The sequence below is a fragment of the Prionailurus viverrinus genome, chromosome F1 (genome assembly GCF_022837055.1).
Source record: "Prionailurus viverrinus isolate Anna chromosome F1, UM_Priviv_1.0, whole genome shotgun sequence".
Taxonomy (NCBI): domain Eukaryota; kingdom Metazoa; phylum Chordata; class Mammalia; order Carnivora; family Felidae; genus Prionailurus; species Prionailurus viverrinus.
Genome location: NC_062577.1, coordinates 63,207,995 through 63,227,884, shown reverse-complemented (window position 1 = coordinate 63,227,884; position 19,890 = coordinate 63,207,995).

Here is a 19,890-nt window from a genome sequence, read left to right as displayed (position 1 = left end):
GGAGAGCAAATGATTATAGTCTGGCAATCCACTTGTCAGTATTTAACTTAGGAAACCCACATGTGAGCTCATACTTGAATAAATGGCTCTTCATCCTAACGTAATTTTTTAATGTTTATTTATTTTTTGAGAAGAGAGAAATAGAGCGTGAGCAGGGGAGAAGCAGACAGAGAGGGAGACAGAATCCGAAGCAGGCTCCAGGCTCCCAGCTGTCAGCACAGAGCCCGACGCGGGGCTCGAACCCACGAACCGTGAGATCATGACCTGAGCCGAAGTCAGATGCTTAACCGACTGAGCCACCCAGGTGCCCCCTAACACAATTCTAACAGTAAAATATGAAAACATGCCTGAACCCACAGAACTAAGAGACTAGCCACCAAAGTAGCCGTGGAAGAATGTGACACATGAGCTGATTTACCGTGTTGCGTTATTACAAGGTGACCTAAGTGCCATGAATATATGGGCAGCAAAGCCTTGTTGCAGCTCATAGCAGTTTCAGCCCTAACAAAACACTCCCCACATGACATACTTTAGAGACTGGATCCCATTCTCTGCAGCCCGTCACCATCAGACAGGAGCAGGCAGGGGTTCTCTTCCGGGGGAGCAGAAGACGTGGGGGCTGGGGACACAGCCCATGTGGGGGATCTGAGAGGGAGGGGGTGCACCCTTATGCCATTTCGGGGATTCTCCAGGCCCAACCACATCCCCCCACGGAAGGCAACAATTCTGGTGTCCATGTCTAGCTGGAGAAACTAAGATGTGAAGAGATGACGTTCCCTGCCCAAGGTCACAAAGGTCTAGTAGAGGAATAAGAACTTGATCCCAAGTAGTCCTTCTCCGGGACCTGAAATCTTAACCAAATACCAGTCTGCTTCTGCACAAATAAAATACTAGGAAGATGCTCAGACACACGCACCCGCACACGCCCCCCCCCCCCCCATGTCATTCACAAATGGAAAAAATATTCGTGGAAGCATGTCTGATTCCACAGAGCGAAGCAGGTGATTTCAGCTCTCCTCCTGGCTAGAGAACCGTCAAAGGCCCCTGAATTTCCTGAGGGTCAGTGGAGTGACGGAGCCAGGCACGTCAGATTCTGGGGGGAGAACTAGACTTCATCTTTGCAACAGATGACCTAGAAGAAAGTCAGTTCGTAATACTGATTAGTGAACTTGCAGGTGCTTGAAAAGGTGCACCTCTAGAGTTTTGATTAGTGGAGAGAAATCCATTTGGAAGAACAATTTGCAGAGGCTTGACACCGGATTCTGTTCCGATCAAGCTGTTTGTGTTTCCCTTGGAGCCGCAGAAAATACTCAACACACATGTTTGAAAACACAAAGAAGGAAGGGAAGCTTGCCTGTGTTGGTTAGCACAGTAGAAGTCTCAAATAACCTAAAAGGACTAGAAAAAAAACCAGGCACCAGAAGTTGGCAAAATCCATTTTCATCAAGTGAAGTTATGGAACCTGATCTGTGTAAGTGCTTGTCTGACCGGACGAACTGCGTTAACAGTTCGGTGCCTATTTCCATATGAAATAGACAGGAAGCGACACGCATAAATCCGTTTCAAGTGGATTGAAAACTTAAGAAAGACAGAGCCATAACACTTTTAGGAGAAGACATAAACCGGTAGCTTCACGACAGTTGGGCAGTGACAGATCCAGAATGAAAACCACGGAAAAAGAAGTTGATAAATTATATGGCATTAAAATTGGCACCGTCTGTTAATTAAAACATGTCAGAGAAAGTGGGAAGACCCAGCCAGAAACTGGAAGAAGGCGTGTGCAGGCCTGTAACGTACACAGAGGTCCCATAAATCTCGAAGAAGGCGGCCACGCAGCTCAACAGACAAATGAGCCAGGGGTGTGGGCGGCACAGGAGAAAACACAGCTGTGAGACTCACACATGAGCAGCCGTTCGACCTCAGTACAGGTCATCAAGGACATGAACGCGTAAACCACGGTGGGGCCGTATTTCCCCATCGGCAGAGACGCGAATACAGGTCTGACAAATCCAAATATGCTGAGGATGTGGCCACACGGAAAAGCTTATAACTGCAGGCTGTAACACGTCCACACAGCGTGTTTGGAGCATATTGTGGTGTTATCTGTGAATTTGGTTTTTTTCCCCCCAGTTTTATTAAGATATAGCTGACGGGGCGCCTGGGTGGCTCAGTTGGTGAAGCGTCCAACTCTTGATTTCAGCTCAGGTCATGATCTCACAGTTCGTGAGTTCGAGTCCCACATCGGCCTCTGCACTGACAGCAGCATGGAGCCTGCCTGGGATTCTCTCTCGTCCTGTTTCTCTGTCCCTCCCCTGCTTTCTCTCTCTCTGTCTCTGTCTCTCTCTCTCTCTCCCTCAAAAAAATACACTTAAAAAGATAAAATTGACATAGTATTTATAAGTTTAATGCATATGGCATGATGATTTGATAGTTGGATGTTTTGTGAAACGATCACCTCAATAGGTCTATAACGTCCATCACCTCACATGGTTACGATTTTTTTTCCTTGTGATGAGAACTCCTAAGCTCTCTCTTAGCAACTTTCAGATGTACAATAGAGGATTGCGACCCATTGTCACCACACTGGACGCTACATGCTCAGGAGGTTTTTATCTTGTCATGGCAAGTTTGACCACCTCCACCCAGTCCCCCCACCCCTGACTCCCCGCCTCTGGCAACCACACATCTGACCTCTATTACTAGGAGTTTGGCTTTTTTCAGATTCCACATGTAAGTGGGGTCAGATAATATTTCTTTCTCCGACTTATTGCAGTTAGCATAACGCCCTCCGGGTCTATCCTCAAATGGTAGGATGTCCTTCCACCGTGCATCTACACCGCATGTTTACGCATTCATCTACTGACAGACACTTGGGTTGTTTTCACGTCTTTGCTTTTGTGAAGAATGCAGCAACGAACGCGGTGGGTGCACGTACCTCTTCGGGACAGTGATTTCCTCTCCTTTGGATTTATAGCCAGAAGTAGAATCACTGGCTCACGTGGTAGTTCTATTTTTAGTTTTTTGAGGACCCTCCGTACTGTTTTCCCCAGTGGCTGCACCGACTTACAAACCCACCAACAGTGCGTGAGGGTTCTCTTTTCTCCACATCCTCGCCAACACTTGTAACCTCTTGTCTTTTTGACGAGGCTAAGTACCTGTTCAGGTTCTTTGCCCATTTTGAAATTGGAGTATGTGTTCTTTTGCTATTGAGTTGTATGAGCTCCTTATTTATTTTGGATATTAACCCTTATCAGATGTGTGGTTTACAAATATTCATTACGTATTAATTTTAAAGATACACCTATCCTCTGACACTGCACTCCAAGTCCTAGGGAAGCTTTTTAGCAGCACTGTTTGTTAAAGAAAAAAAAGTAACCAATGGTGGAATGGAGAAATAAACTGTGGTATATCCTTACATTCACGTAGTGGAATATTATACAACTGTGAAAAGATCTGCAGTCACAATGATAACATGAATGAATCTTAGTGAGTTGTTGAAGAATATATGTAATATTATTCCATTTATTTAAAGTCTAAAAATGTACAAATTCAATAATATTTATTGCTACAAAACTTCAAAGAAAAGCAGAGGGATAAAAACACAGAAAATTCAGGATAGTAGTTATTTCAGGGGAGCAGGAGGTAGGTGGGACTGGAGGGGCAACCGGGGAGCTTCAGAAATCAAGGTAATACTGTATTTTATAAATCGGGTGACAGGCACATAGATATTTATTGTGCCGATATACCTTTCGCATCTTAAGCAAGTGCTGTGTGTATCTATGCAGTATTTAACAATTCTGAAAAATCAAAGGTTTCGATACTTTTTTTTTAGCATTGGTGGTATGGCACACCATAACACTCTCCTGCAGCTATTTAGAAAGGTTTTTGTTTTTGTTGTTTTTTTTAACGTTTTTTATTTATTTTTGAGAGACAGAGCATGAATGGGGGAGGTGCAGAGAGAGAGGGAGACACAGAATCCAAAACAGGTTCCAGGCTCCGAGCTGTCAGCACAGAGCCGGACGTGGGACTTGAACCCATGAACCCTGAGATCATGACCTGAGCCAAAGGCGGATGCTTAACCGACTGAGCCACCCAGGCACCCCAAGGTTTCCGTTTTTTAAATTTTTCCAAAATTAAAGATTTTGCTCTGCCTTTTTGTTTTGTAAGTCCAATTTATTTTCAGCCAGTTTATTCTTATTCTAGACTCTTTATGCTAGAAAACAAAAGTAAAACCACCTGAATATCAAAAAGTTATTTTATTATTTCTTTCATTAAGTGCACGCCATTTTCTTTCTGTTGTTATTACAAAAGCAATTTGAGTCTTGACTGAAAATCAAAAAATGCAGCCCAACAAAAGTAGCAAAAAACCAACACTCATGACCCACCGTCCAGAGAGAGACAAGCCCGTAACCCTTCTGTGGCAAGCCTTTCAGACCGTTTTCCTCACTGGCTACGAGTTCCTGTAGTCGTGGGAAGAGTGGTGTTTTGTCGCACATGTTTTCTAATCTAATGTAATGTATTTAGTCAATCTAATTCAAAGTGCAGAAAATTCTGGGCTGCCCTCTGTCTTTTGCCTCCGCGACCTGAGGGATCTGTAAAATAGTCCTGTTGTTCCACCAAACTAGGGCTGAGATGGAGAAGAGTTGCCCCTGTGAGGGCCCATGCCAATTGGATGGTGGTGGTTGCCTCACTCGGTGGGGACAGAGCTGAGCCACAAGCTCTGTCTGTGCCCAGGGCTCTGGAAGTGAGAGGACAGGACAAGAGGGCTCATGCCCAGTGGTGCCATCCCAGCCTGCAGGCCTCTGTCCACGTGACAGCTCCCTCTGCTCCCTCTATTTTCCCAGGCTCCACTCACGATAGCCTCACCCCGTTTGTCCTCCTCCTTTACAGCCCCTGTTGAACCTGGTTCCTCTGATACCCAAAGTGTCTGTAACTCGAGCTCTCTAAGTACCACACTTGCGTTGAAGTAGACAGACCTACTCTTAAAATGTCATAATGGGTGCCTGGAAATCTGTAGTGGCTAGAAGCATTTAAAATTTTAATAACTTAATTGGCAACGTTGTACATTGCATACTATCAAGAACTCCCTAAGAAGGAGGTAAGAACATCGAAAAGGAAAACATCACAGCCTGGATTTGTCCTTCATATTGATGACTATAGATGTTCCTGTTCAAACCAGGGCTATTATGGTGATCGGAAGGGCCAACCTGAGAAGAAACTGCAGAGAATATAGAATTTGGACCAGGGTTTCACATATTAAATCTCAACAAAATCTGAGCCATCACATCGCACCCATGCATTTTTAGAAACTCTCCCTCCGTTAGCATACACAAGACTGGAACTCCTCTTGGTGGAGTAGGCCTTGGCACTAAGTCTCTACTACTGAAAGAGGGGGCATCGCTTCTCGGCCATTTGGCTAAGATCAAGTGAAAGAGGGGGCTGGTCCCTGATATACCCTAAGCTGTCCTGTGAACCTGGTGAGTCATCTGCTGCTGTCCACCCACAGTGTTACTGCGTGCTAGAGATATCCCCCAGAATTGGTTACCCAAGGCTTCTCACCTGAGACTCAAGGCGGACAAGTAGGTGTAGAGCAAAGAGCAGGGACTCTACAACTTTTACATATCTTCGCATCCTTCCAGGGGACGCCTGGGTGGCTCAGTCGGTTAAGCATCCCACTCTTGATCTCAGCTCAGGTCTTGATCTCAGGGCGGTGAGTTCAAGCCCCACGTTGGGCTCCGCGCTAAGCGTGAAACCTGCTTCAAACAAACAAACAAACAAAAACACATCCTTCCAGTCACCAGCTCTGGGCTTTGGGGATATCTCTTAGCCTGAGTCTTCTCCGTCAAGGAAGATATAACGCCCACTTTGCAGCAATGTGGGGAAGAGGAGGAAGGTAACGTGCCAACATTCCGCAGCCCAAAGGCTAGCCCACCGTTTGAGCTTAACCATTGCCCGTTGTGTCACGTATAACCAGGGAATGATCCTCCAGGATCTGATAAATTGCCCTTTATTTCTCACTGCAAACATTTTTTTATGGGTTTTGATGCAGCTTATCCATAGTGTCCTTTTCCAGCTTTAAGGGACACTTTAAACTCATTGCTGGTAAGGCAGCCTCCCCACCCTCTGCGTATGTCCATGGCCTTCTAGCTCTTCCACGAGGTGTGACCACAACCACAACAGCATGGCGGCACGCTCGGGGGACACACGCAGGGCCCCTCACTCGGGTCGCAGCTGGAGCCAGGCGCGACGAAGGCGTGGCGCCTCGGAGGTGTGGCAGCCACGCACACACGCGACACCCACCCGGGACCCAGGTGCCTTCGGTCTCCGGGACGGGCTCTGAGGGGCTGTGCCGGCCTGTGGTGACATAAACAAAGGGATCCCTTTCTTCTTGAATTGCTTTGCTGCTTGCGATCGGGGTCACAAACCAGACGTTTGGTTGCCCTGATATGAAGGCAACTCGAAGACACAGGAAATCTGAAATTACAAGAAAGCCCTCAGGCCTCTCTTTCACGCTTGAGGGGGAGGAATCCTTGAGCTGCAGGATGTAAAAAATTCAGAACTGCGCCCAAATCTTAGGTAAACCACTAAGTCCTGTAACCGTGTCATCTCCGAGACGTCTGTGGCATCCCTTAATGGCCAGTGGACCAGTGTTCCGGATTCTTCAGTATCCATCCTACCGTATGCTTTGCAAAGCCCTTCTGCATGCATGTTTTATGCAATCTCAGTAGCCAAATGAAATAAGTAATATTTCCCAGCACCTCAGTAGTATGAAACCAGAGGCTCCAATTCCAAGGCCAATTCTCTCCCACTCGACGGCAGCACCGATGGCCCGTGCCTGGTTCTTCCAGCTCCTCGCCTGCCAGGCTGTGCACAAATGCACCATCTTTGGGAGGCTCGCCCCGCATGCACACACACAGTGTCACAGCCACACACAGTGTCACAGCCACACACAGTGTCACAGCCACAGCAAACCCCCGAGAGGCGGACTCAGTAGAGCGAGAGGGAACCAGTGATCGTCCAGGCGACTGCGATGCCTGGGTTCAAGCCCCATTCCTGGGCTTGGCTGCGTCAGCTGCGACCTTGAGCAAGTCACTTAACCCATGTTTGAATTGCCTTACCTGGAAAATGGAATAATAGCGGAACTTGAGGGTCGCACAGATGAATGCATATAAATCACTCAGATCAGTGCCTGTTGTGTGGCTCAAACCCCACTGGTTCACATCGCTACCCTGGCAAATCCGTTTTCTGTCTCGGGAACCATAGGCACAACAGCCACCCAATCACGAAAGGCCATCAGAAGACATGCCTGCTCCCTCTGAGGTAGCGTTCCACTCCGGGGAGGGACAGCCTTCGTTGTTTGTTTGTTTGTTTTTTATTTCACAGACCGTCAGACGATTCATGAAAGTCCATTTTAAAGAATGTCTCCTGGGGCATCTGGGCGGCTCCGTCAGTTGAGCGTCCGACTTCCGCTCAGGTCACGATCTCGCAGTCTGAGTTCGAGCCCCGCACAGGGCTCTGTGCTGCCAGCTCGGAGCCTGGAGCCTGCTTGGGATTCTGTGTCTCCCTCTCTCTCTGCCCCTCCCCCATTCGCTCGCGTGCTCTCTCTCTCTCTCAAAAAATAAACATTAAAAACATTTTAATAAAAAAAAATAAAGAACATCTCCTAATGTTCAGAGCAGAAGCAGAATGAGCGTCTTCTGTCAGGAACTCACCTACCTGGGGCCCTTGCAGCTTTGCCCGCCCATGTCTGAGGCTCTTCACACACGGTAGTGACTGCATTCTCTTGAGCTCCGGGCACAGATGCCCAAGTCCCAGGAAACAGAAGTTTCTCATATTCGGCCCCCATCTCACCACAGTAGGGCTCAACCACGTCCAGTTCGCGCGGGGTCTACAGCGGAAGAGGGGCCGCTGTCCCTCGTCTGTCTGTCCCTACAGACCTCTGTGTGCTCCCCAGCGTGGCGGCCCCGACCACATGTGGCTGTTGGAACTTACAACCGAGTGAGATCAAATCAGAGTAAAAGTACTTTCCCCAGTTGCATGAGCCACCCTCCCAGTGCCGGACAGATGTCCCTTCTCTTCTTGTTCTCTGCCCTCTCGGCTGCAGAAAGGCAAGGACTTCCTCCCTGAACACCAGATCAGAAAGGTGCCGCTTCCTCTTTTCCATTTCTTGCCAGTCGTCTCCCTCTCCCCAGTTCGCCTGCCCGCACTGACGCAGAGAGGCTGTGCAGGAGTTTCGGTCATCATCAAAGGAGCTATTTTGGACCCTCGTTAAGCCGAGGCTCTGACATGCAAACTAATCTAGCTATTATTTCCACCCCGGGGGGCGGGGGCGGGTGAGAGATAGTCCTACCTCGTCCTGAATTCTCGCATATGTTAAGCAGAGCTAACAGGGAAAACCGACACAGTCATTTGTTTCTTAGTTTTATGATGTTGTTCGGCCTTCTCCACCCATGATGTGGGCATCTGTGTAATTCAAGGCGTTTGATGTTAATGCTAAAAATAAAGATGGGGATTATGGGCCGAATGACGGAAGATCTGAAAAGCTCAGGAGGAGATCCTAGGAGCTGCTGAGGGATGGGGAAGTCGGGGCTGAGCCACAGTGGCGGGGGGCAGGGGGCTCTCCCAGAAATCAGAGCAGTCTGGCGTCAGGGGTGCGGGCCTGAGGGCTGGTGGTCCCTGCACAGCAGCCACCAACCACAGGGGCAATGGGACCCTCCACGTGTGCAGTAGATGAACTGAACTTTACACTGTATTTAATTTTAATTTAAAAACTTGTACTTGATCCGGTTACTGGAATACCTGGGGTACGATTGAAGTAACTTGAATATGTAAATCTACTTTTTCAACCAGACATTTCATGGAATCTAAATACAGATTACGGATTTCTGATCAAAATTTAGAATCCAGGCTGAGACGTGCTCTAGGAGTAAAATGCACACAATACTTCGAAGACTTAGGACCAAAATGTGAACGATCATGCGAATAATCTTTATGACTGTGCGTTGAAGTATTAATTTTTTGATATATTGGGTTAAATCGCACACTTTATTAAAATTGACTTCATTTGTTTCTTTGTACATTTGTTTATTTGTTAGTGCAGTATGATTGACACACAATGTCACATTAGTCTCAGGGGTACAACACACTGAATGCACATCTCTATCCATTATGTCACGTTCCCCACGAGCATAGTTGCCATCTGTCACCCTACAGGCTATTACGGCACCATTGACTGTGTTCCCTCTGCTGTGCCTTTCATCCCCGTGACTTATTCCTTCCAGAGCTGGAAGCTGTACCTCCCGTTCCCCTCTCCCATTTTGCCCATCTCTTCCCATCCCCCCTCCTCTGGCCACCAACGGTTTGCCCTCTGTATCGATGGGCCGGCTTCTGCTTTTGTTTGCTTGCTTTTTAGATTCCGCCTAGGAGTGAAATCACACGGTATTTGTCTTTCTCTGACTTATTTCACTCAGCATAAGACTCCCTAGGTACCTACATGGATGTTTCTTTTCCCTTTTTAATGTAACTACTAGAAAATTGAAAAATACACATGCGGTGGGCTGCCTGGGTGGCTCAGTCGGTGAAGCGTCCGACTTCGCTCAGGTCATGATCTCACGGTTCGTGAGTTCGAGCCCTGCATCGGGCTCTGTGCTGCCAGCTCGGAGCCTGGAGCCTGCCTCGGATTCAGTGTCTCCCCCTCTCTCTCTCTGCCCCTCCCCTGCTTGCGCTCTGTCTCTTTGTCTCTCTCAAAAATAAACATTAAAAGGGGCGCCTGGGTGGCGCAGTCGGTTAAGCGTCCGACTTCAGCCAGGTCACGATCTCGCGGTCCGTGAGTTCGAGCCCCGCGTCGGGCTCTGGGCTGATGGCTCGGAGCCTGGAGCCTGTTTCCGATTCTGTGTCTCCCTCTCTCTCTGCCCCTCCCCCGTTCATGCTCTGTCTCTCTCTGTCCCAAAAATAAATAAACGTTGAAAAAAAAAATAAAAAAATAAACATTAAAAAAAAATTTTTTTTTAAAGCCAAACATGCAGCTTGCATTATATTTCAATTGGAAAGCAGGCGCTTTTCTGGAGCATGGGCCACGTGGGTTGAAATCCCCTGTCCACCAATTTCTAGCTGTGGCATGGGCTCAAATGTGCTTTTGGGACCTTTCGTGGGAAATGCACTAATAATCATGCTACACAGAGTTGACATAAGATGTAGGCGAATTAACAGGTGCAGTGCACTCAGAATAGTCCACAACACATAGTGCTTGTTACCTGGTAAGTCTCGTTATTATTGTGTGTGCGGTTGTCATGGTCCTGAGGGTAGAAAGACACTAGGAGGGGACTGCGAAATGTCCCAAGAGTCTTTCTCTGTCTCTCATGAAAATCTTGCATAAAATGTCCATTTGCATCTGGGTAGGAAATGCCCATGGCCTTGCTCCCTTGGTGTCCATCCCGGAACTGGACGACATCCTCTCACACACTGTGGGTCGCGACATGCTCTGCGTCTTGTACACTTTCCCGAAGACCCCAAAAGGCACACGTAATGCAGAGGTGGCCTGACAGAAGTTACGAAGGGACCTCAGACAGTGTGGTACTAAACCAGGGGTGTGAAGTCCCCTTGCCACTTCACCACTCTGCCATTGAACCAGCCATATATCATACAGGAAGTCATCGTTTTCTCTGGCTCTGTTTCCGCCTGAACTAAAGAGGGATAGCAGGAAGTGCTGTGATCAGGTTTCCATTGGATAGTGGGATTGAGAGAGCTCCATAAACCGCATGGCATTATACCAACGTTGATACTTTCTTTACTTCCAGAACCATTTCTGCTGGTTCAGCCTGTCTTTTAGGTAAAATAGAGAGTTGCTTCTGTGGGATCGTTTCTAGGGCTCTGAAAGATCTGCCTCTCTTCCGAATTTCCCCTAAATTGGTCTGTGAGAAAACGGCCAAGCCCTACGCCGTGAAAAGGTGCAGCTCCCCTGGGAAATAAAAATGAAAAAGCTATATGCAGTTTAGGGAAACTAGTAAGTCGTCACCAGCTAGTAACGCCTTGGATCTTCACAGATAGACAGTCACCTGCCACGTCTTTGAGGAAACAGAACACAGACAACGTAAGTTTTCATTCCTTCCTTCACTCATTCATTCACCAAATGTGTATTGATGCTCGCTCTGTGTGAGGCATTCTGGGATCTTCTGCTATACTGGGGAACAGAACAACACGAGGTCCCTACCCTCACGGAGCCCATTTCCTAGCGGGAAGAGGAACAATAAACATGAGGTACACGTAAAGCTATAGAAACTTACTGAGGTAAGAAACACCAGAGTGGAATGAGGGGGTCAGTGATGTAGGAAGGGAGGGCTGCGATTTTACATCGGGTGGTCAGACTACGTCTCGAGGAGAAGGTAAAATTTAAGACTTGAACGAATTGATTATGCAGATATCCATGGAAGAGGGTTCACAGAAATAGGAACAGGTCCTGTGAAGGGGTGGGGGGGAAACGCATCCAGAAGCTCAAGGAACAGTAGGGAGCTGAGTGTGGCCACAGCAGAGGAGGAAGGGGGGTGATATTAGGAGATACGGACAAAGAAGTACGTCAGGAGGGGTGGGCGGATCACGCAGAGCCTGAGAGGAGGAGGAGGCATAACTTCTTGTCCAAACTGGATCCACTCAAGAGTAAAAGAGGGACTTTAATAATTGCACTGGGACATGGGGAGCCTGGGGGACTCAGTCGGTTAAGCCTCCGACTTTGGCTCAGGTCATGACCTCAAGGTTCATTTGTTCGAGCCTTGCATAGGGCTGTGTACTGATAGCTCAGAGCCTGGACCCTGCTTCAGATTCCGTCTCTCTCTCTCTCTCTCTCTCTCTCTCTCTGTCTGCCCCTCCCCTGCTCATGTTTTCTCTCTTCCTCTCTGTCTCTCTCTCTCTCCCTTTCTCTCTCAAAAATAAACATTAAAAAATTAAAAAAAAATAATTACACTGGGACAATAGTCACAAACCAGGCAAACCAGGATGACTGAGTGGCCCTACTAATAAACCAGTCTGGCCTCTGGCTTTTCATTTAAGGCAACTGGGAAGTCACATGTAGATGAACTTCTCCCTGGGCTCAGAAACCATACCGAATGGTCAGAAAAGTCCTCAGGAAAGGGTATGTGCACAAAAGCAGTGTGCCCTCAGGCTGAGACTGGGTAGACTTTAAAAAGCCTCTAAAAATGTGGCCTATTGGGGCACCTGGGTGGCTCAGTCGGTTAAGCGTCCGACTTCGGCTCAGGTCACGATCTCACGGTTTGTGGGTTCGAGCCCCATGGCGGGCTCTGTGCTAACAGCTCAGAGCCTGGAGCCTGCTTCTGATTCTGTGTCCCCCCCCCCCCCCCCGCCCCTCCCCTGCTCACACTCTGTCTCTTTCTCTCTCTCTCAAAAATAAACATTAACCAAAAAAAGCTGCTAAAAATGTAATGCTCCAGCCAATGCCAACTCCAAAGCCAGAAGCCGTTCCTCTGATATTGTGAGCCAGGAGCCTTGAGGTGTGGGCTGGGCTGACTCTGCCTGACACGCTCAGCAAGATGGCTCCTCATAGCAGGAGAGTGAGCCCAAGGCCAGCCAACGTAGAAGAGAGCACTCTTCCATTCTTCGGGAGAGGAGCAAGGGGGCCGGCCGTGGATGGGCGTCAGGCGTCCTGACAACCAGCTCTACGCCACTGCCACTTGAGCCACCCAAAGACCTGCCTTAATGCCACGGATATTGATTTTTGTCATCATTAACTTATTTTGCCGTGTTCTCAGCAATCGTGATACAGTTCAGAAAAAAGCAAACTTCTATCTCAGTGGGAGAAACAAATAGAAAAAAATATGTGTGAGGTGGTGATCAGATCCAGGAAAAAAAAAATCAATGAAGCGAAGTAAAATAACTGAACTTATAAATGAAACTCAGGTCATCGGAGCTGCCTCTCTTGTTCGGTCGCTTTGTCCCCTTATCTCAGATGGACCTGCCAATACACAGCGGGCTGTGGGTGATCCCCCCTGGAGAAGGAAGGGAACAGTATTGCAGAAGCTGCGAAGAAGTGAGAATTTCCAGAACCCACGGTGTGTGTGTCCTCCCAGGGCAGCGGTGACCTTGCCAAGTCGTGGGACATGGCTGTGCAGTGACCCGCCCACAGGACAGAGGACACGGCGGTGACTGGGGCTTCTCCCTTCAGTCTCTTCCTGATGTCCGACCAGGTGGCTGAGACTAAGACCATGACCCTTCCTCCGCATGAAACGTGTCTTCAGAGTCATCCTAGGACCCCTTATCCAATGGAGGCTTCAGGAACAAGAACCTGAGTGCCATCAAACGTTCAGGCACCATTTATTCATGAAAGGCCCCAATTCGACGATCTTCCAGACAGCCCCCCACCAACCACCATGCTGTGCCCTTGGTACCTGGGTGTATGGGCCTCAGAGTGTCATTTAACAACAACAACAACAGCAACAACAACTCTGCAGATTTCCTGATGCAGCCCTCCCAACTTTCCAGTGGATTAAAGAATTTATGACGAGAAAGCCAAATGCAAAAATTTGGGAAAATAAACAACCACAATCACAAGGCTCTCATGCCGGCAGTCAACCTGTTGCCAGAGTGGGAGCACCTGACCGGAACACCTCGGCAAGAGCAGTCAGAAGCCCTGGTGTATCCCACCCAAACCTGTCACCTACAATCAGAACGTTTGGAAGACGTTTTGTCCCTCCCCGATTCCTGCTGCTCCAGATTACAGAAGTGGGGTCTGCACCAAACAAAAAGAGGAAATCAGACCCTTCCCCACCTGTGTGTCTGTATTTTAGTGGCCAAAGTGCCATCTGTTCACATGCCCCTCCCTTCTGCCTATGGGGATGTCTGGAGGGCAATGGCGACAAAGTGGGGGGAAGGGGGGGAGGGTGCTGGATCCCCGCAGTGTCCCATCCCATGCGTGGGAATTACATACCCTCACTCTAAAGCACGCAGCTGGGGAGAGTCACTCAGTGCTCTAGCAACAACCCTTAGTGGGCATTGTGGTTTTCTTAGAATCCAGCACTCAGCATCTATAACAAGCAAGCAGTATTTATTTATTTGGGGAGAGAGAGCACAAGCAGGGGAGGGGCAGAGAGCAAGGGAGAGAGAGAATCCCAAGCAGGCTCTGCACCGTCAGCACAGAGCCCCAGACGGGGCTCGACCTCACGAACCGTGAGATCATGACCTGGGCCGAAATCCAAGGCAGATGCTCAACCAACTGAGTCACCCAGGCCCCCTAATCGTATGTCAATTTTGAAAGGCGAAAACAAATTAAAAAATAAAGTCAGTAGGACAGGACTCCTCTGAGTTAGAAGAAGCCACCCTAGTTAACCCTAGCTCAGGACAACGACCACGGCCAGATGAGGTAGGATTGGAGACATTCATCTGCGTTTTGATCTCAGCTGAGATGTATGGTTATTCTAACAGCAGAGTGGACAGGGACTGAGGGCAAGGGCAGCCACCCCTCCTCCAGAAGATACGGGGTGTGCATGGATCTCTTCTTTTTGAACAAAAATAGAACTCAGAATGAGGCCTAATAAAATACAGATCTTCCTCGACTTACAGTGGGGTTACATCCTGGTACACCTGTTGTAAATGGAAAACATCATAAGCTGAAAATGCATTTATAACACATAACCTACCGAGCATCACCGCTTAGCCTCACCAACCTTACGAGCACTCGAACACTTACGTGAGCCGACAGCTGGGAAACACCATCCACCACGAAGCCTAGTTTGTAATAAAGTGTTGAATATCTCATGTGACCTCATTGAATCCTGTACTGAAAAAAACACAAGGGTTGTATGGAGACAGAATGGTTGACACTGTGTTGATTTTCGACCCAGGATATCACGTGGCTACCTGTGAGCCACGGTGCCGCCCAGCATCACGAGGGAGTGTCTCCAGCCTGGGAAACAATCCAAATTCAAAACTCGAGGTGCAGTTTCTATTCAATGTATAGTGCTTTTGCACCATCATAAAGTCAAAGAAATTGCAAGTCAAACCACCGTAAGTTGGAGACCATCTGTACATCATAGAACAGAACAAGGGGAGAGCTTGTTATAACTTGGAATGAGACAGAGGTGGCTGCGACACCTGTGATTGTATGACACGCTGTAGAATTACTCCCTTCAAAATGGTTAATTTTATGGTGTGAATTTCACCTCGATCTACAAAAGAGAAAAAAAAAAACTTGTCGATAAACATGTAGACAGAAAGGCTGCATCTGGAAACAACTCGGTTGGACTTTAAGAAAATGGCACATCCCCACAGAATCTGTGACGTGAGATTTAGGAAGCGGGGATCAATGGAAATATATGAATATTGATCCTAGGAGAGGATTTTTTTTTTAATTTTTTTTTCAACGTTTATTTATTTTTGGGACAGAGAGAGACAGAGCATGAACGGGGGAGGGGCAGAGAGAGGGAGACACAGAATCAGAAACAGGCTCCAGGCTCTGAGCCATCAGCCCAGAGCCCGACGCGGGGCTCGAACTCACAGACCGAGAGATCGTGACCTGGCTGAAGTCGGACGCTTAACCAACTGCGCCACCCAGGCGCCCCTAGGAGAGGGTTTTTTAAATGAAGAGAGCAAAGGGGCACCTGCGTGCTCAGTCGGTTATGCCTCCAGCTTTGGCTCAGGTCATGATCTCGAGGTTCGTGGGTTCGAGCCCCGCGTCGGGCTCTGTGCTGACAGCTCAGAGCCTGAAGCCTGCTTCGGATTCTGTGTTTCCCTCTCTCTCTGCCCCTCCCCCACTCGTGCTCAGTCTCTCTCTCTCTCTCTCTCTCTCTGTCTCTCTAAAAAATGATCATTAAAAAAAAAAAGGTTAAAGTTACCCAAGCAATGTAACAATTCTAAACACGGATGCGCGTTATTAAATAGACTCAGTAGAGATACACGCAAAAAGTGATGGTCCCTGCAGGAATAAACTGACGAATCACTGTGATAGTAGATGACAGCACAACGCTCTCGATAAATTACGCGTCAAGCAGCCAAAAGCATTCGGCAAAGACACAGAAGAGTCGAACAACGCAATTAACAACTTTCATCTGACGGCACATTTAGAAATATTTATTATATTTTCAATAGGGCTTTAAAAGATGTCTCAGCAAATTTCAGAGGGTGGTTATCACATGAATCGAATTCGTTTCCCAAACGCTGGGAACACAGCCGTGGGAAAAATGGGGTCCGGTCTTACATGGGCTGCAATAAAATGCCATCGATAGACCACAGAAAATGGAAATTAAAACGTGTAACAGAAACCATTTAAAAAGCCACACCCCTTGCCTGAGTTTGTGGCGTGAAAGTTCATCTACTCCATTTATTGCAGGAATAACGCATAGTTCAGCTTTGCACTCTGATGTTAACCTAGTAATAATTTTCTCACGCTGTTGTTCTCATCTTTTTTCCTGGGAACTACTCCCCAGCCCTTAAGCTTCTCTCTCCTTCAGCCAGAAATCAAAAGGCTCCAAATATAAACTCATGTCATTAAGACACCTGCAGACCAGCACACCCAGAAAACTCAGGATTCCTTTCAGACTCAGTCTGGGTCACCCCCTCCGCCGCCCCACAACATATTCTAATTCCCGCCTCAGCCAAATGCATTTCCTTTGTTAAGGTCTCCATTGTGGGAACATAAAAGGTGACATCTATTCTCCCAGTCAACTGAAGGTTTCAAAGTCAGACTACTCACGGCTTTTCCTTTTCTGGAACATAATTAATACCAGTTCTTCCTCCCACCACAGAGACCCGTAACTCATTTTCTGATTAGCAACTGCGTCCCCAGAGCTTTTTCCAGAAAGTCGCACCCAGGCGCCTTACTCAACTTGGATCTTGTTCTACAGCAGACTGGTCCTGGGGCCAAAGCTTGAGGGGTGATCATTTGTCTTGTGAGGGTGGAACGACAGACTCAGTAAAGCTTTGCATTATTAACAACGGGACACGAGGAAAACCGTTCTGAAGGACGACAAGGCCAAGGCCCCACCTGCTCGCTTCACTCGGAAACTTGATCGGTGCCTGCAGGGCAACCAGGTGCTAATCCCCAGAAGAAAGGGCCTGGTTAACGCAGGGGTTCAGGGCCCCTCCCATCAGGTTCTTCTGTTTCCTGTTTCGGTCAAGCCTGAACTGCTTTTCTCCCATTAACTTGAGACCCCAGCCAAAGACATTTTAGGGGCAGGGGAACGAAAGCAGAGGGCTCTTGCTTCGTTTCCCCAGTGTCAAGGGAGTTCACCCTTTGGTGGTTCTCAAAGTGTGGTCCCTGGGCCAGCGGTGTCAGCCTCGCCTGGAACCGTATTAGAAATGCAACGCCCCAGACCTAATAAATCCCAGACTCTTGGCCCCCAGCAAGCTGAGGCCATGTGTGATGTTTGAAACCCACTGCTCAGAACATTCCAGTCTGCCACATGTGCCAATAAATTCCAATAGCTTTGAATGAGGTCCAGGTTGCAATTACGGTTACCCGCACAGCCAGGCCGAGCAGAAAGCTAACTGTCCCGCCAGAAAAACGGGGCAGTGAGGTGGCAGGAAGAGACAGTGACATGGCCAGGTCTATTGGGAAATCGAGATAATCTCCCAGGCCCAGGGCCTGTGGCACATAAAGTAATGCCTTGGCTCTTCTGGAACCGTCCCCTGTACCAAATGTGGGGCCTGCATGTGGTACCATCCAGCATCGTATCGGCTCAGATATAAGGTACAGGATGATCTGACAGACCGTGTGAGGAGATAATGTCAGTAGCTTCCCAGGCTGATATATGGCAGAAATAGCAGGCCTACAAATTGGCTCCTATCATTCATTGGTTCATTCACTCACTCATTCATCTATGTATTTATTCAACAGGTTTTTGTTGAGCATCTATGTGCTCAGTCTCAGTTTTAGAAGGCTATAGAAAGCCTTCTGAGCTCTGCACTTCTCCGGGAATGTCTTGGAAGGACTCACGGTTCCTTTCGATAGTGCTGAGCTAGCCAGTTCTTGGCATTGCCTCTGACTGAGTTCTATCAACACCAATGAAAACAATAGGGTAGAAAGCTTGCTTACACCCCGGACACGGAGGACTAGAATTTGGATTGTCATACCACCACAGATTTAGACCTTTGGGCCACCCATTATGCATACGGTCTGGAATTCAAATCCCTACGAGAAAAGAGCTCATCACATCTGTCAGGAACGGAGTTGTTCTTGGCCACTACAGTGATCATACCTCGGGATTTGTCGTGCAAACCCCGTCAAGGTGGAGTCTCCATGCAAATGTAAAACTAAGCAGTTATTTCCTCCATTCTGGGCAAATGACCCCAGCAAAACCAAATGAGCAAGGAAGTTGGAGGTCAGAGGTTTCCCAGACACATTTTCTTGAGACAGGATGGTCCCCACTATAGGGTGTGATCTCTATCTCCAGGCATTAGTGAGGCCACGCTGTGCTAGGATAGGCTAAGATGTGGGCAAGACAAGGTTTCTTGGAAGAGAGCTGGGACTGTAGCCAAGTTTCAGATAAAGTTGATCTTCCTTAAGGAAATTTGACAACAGGCAATGAGGCGGTTAGTTGGGGTATGATCTTCCAAGAGTGCCCTCAAACCCCAAAATGGGTTACATTCCTTTTAGCCTCAGAGGCTAAAACACAGCATCCCAAGCAGCCTGCAGGCTCTGAGCTGTCAGCACAGAGCCCGACGCGGGGCTCGAACTCACGAACCGTGAGGTCATGACCTGAGCCAAGGTCGGACGCTAAACCGACTGAGCCACCCAGGTGCCCCCAAATAAATTATTTTTAAAATGGAGGCGACAGATGTGCGTGAGAGTCTGTGTATGTGCAAGTGTGCATGCGTGAATGTGTGTGTATGCGTGTGAGTGCATGTGTGAGCATGTGTGTGAGTGTATCTGTGTGTGCACATGTGTGTCTGAGTGTGTGAGCATGTGTGTGTGTGTATCTGCGTGAGTATGTGAGCACTGTGTGTGTGTCTACGGGAGTGTGTGAGCATGTGTGCATGAGTGTGTCTGTGTATGTGTGCATGTGTGTGTCTGTGTGAGCATATGAACATGTGTGTGAGTGTATCTGCATGACTGTGTGAGCGTGTGTGTGTGTGTGCATGTATGTGTGAGTGTATCTGCGTGAGTTTGTGAACGTTGTGTGTGGTGAGCATATGTGTATCTGCATGAGTGTGTGAGCATGTGTGCGTCTGTATCTGCGGGAGTATGTGTGCATGTGTAAGTGTATCTGCATGTGTGCATGTGTGTAGGTGTGTGTGAGAGCATGTGTGTAAGTGTATCTGCATGAGTGTGTGAGCATGTGTGTGTAACTTTGTGTGTGCATGTATGTGGCTGTGTGCGTGTGTGTGAGCATGTGTGTGTGTGAGCATGTGTGTGTAACTGTGTGTGCGTGTCTGTGGGTGTGTGCACATATGTGTGTGTTGTGCTGAAGGCCGAGAGTCAAAAGAGACTACGTGAAGTCTGAGGGTAACACAGGAGCAGATCAGAGCCGGAGGCATCAGGAAAGGATGTGGTCTGGAGCAGAGGTGAAATTAACCTTCAAGAAGCAAGAAATGCTCAGTCCCATGAGGCACAATAGGTGGGAATACAGGAAAAAGAACAACACATCAAGTTCAAGGACATGCATCATATGTATATAAATATCATGCTGCTCTTTCTAAAACTAAGAAGCAGCAGACAATCCAGTAAGATATGGTTCCTCCAGACGGGCTGTATGTCAAGTGAAGTGCGATTATTGATCTCTCTCCCTAATCGAGGGATGGCTCTTTGTAAAGAGAAAAAGATGGAGAATGAACAAGGTCAAGGGCAACCCTTCAGTCTCAGAATCCCTGAAATAAAATGGCCCAGAAGCAGGGAAGACAAAACAAGTCATGACTGTGTTTACTTTGTGGGCTTTTGGACCAGGGCAACAT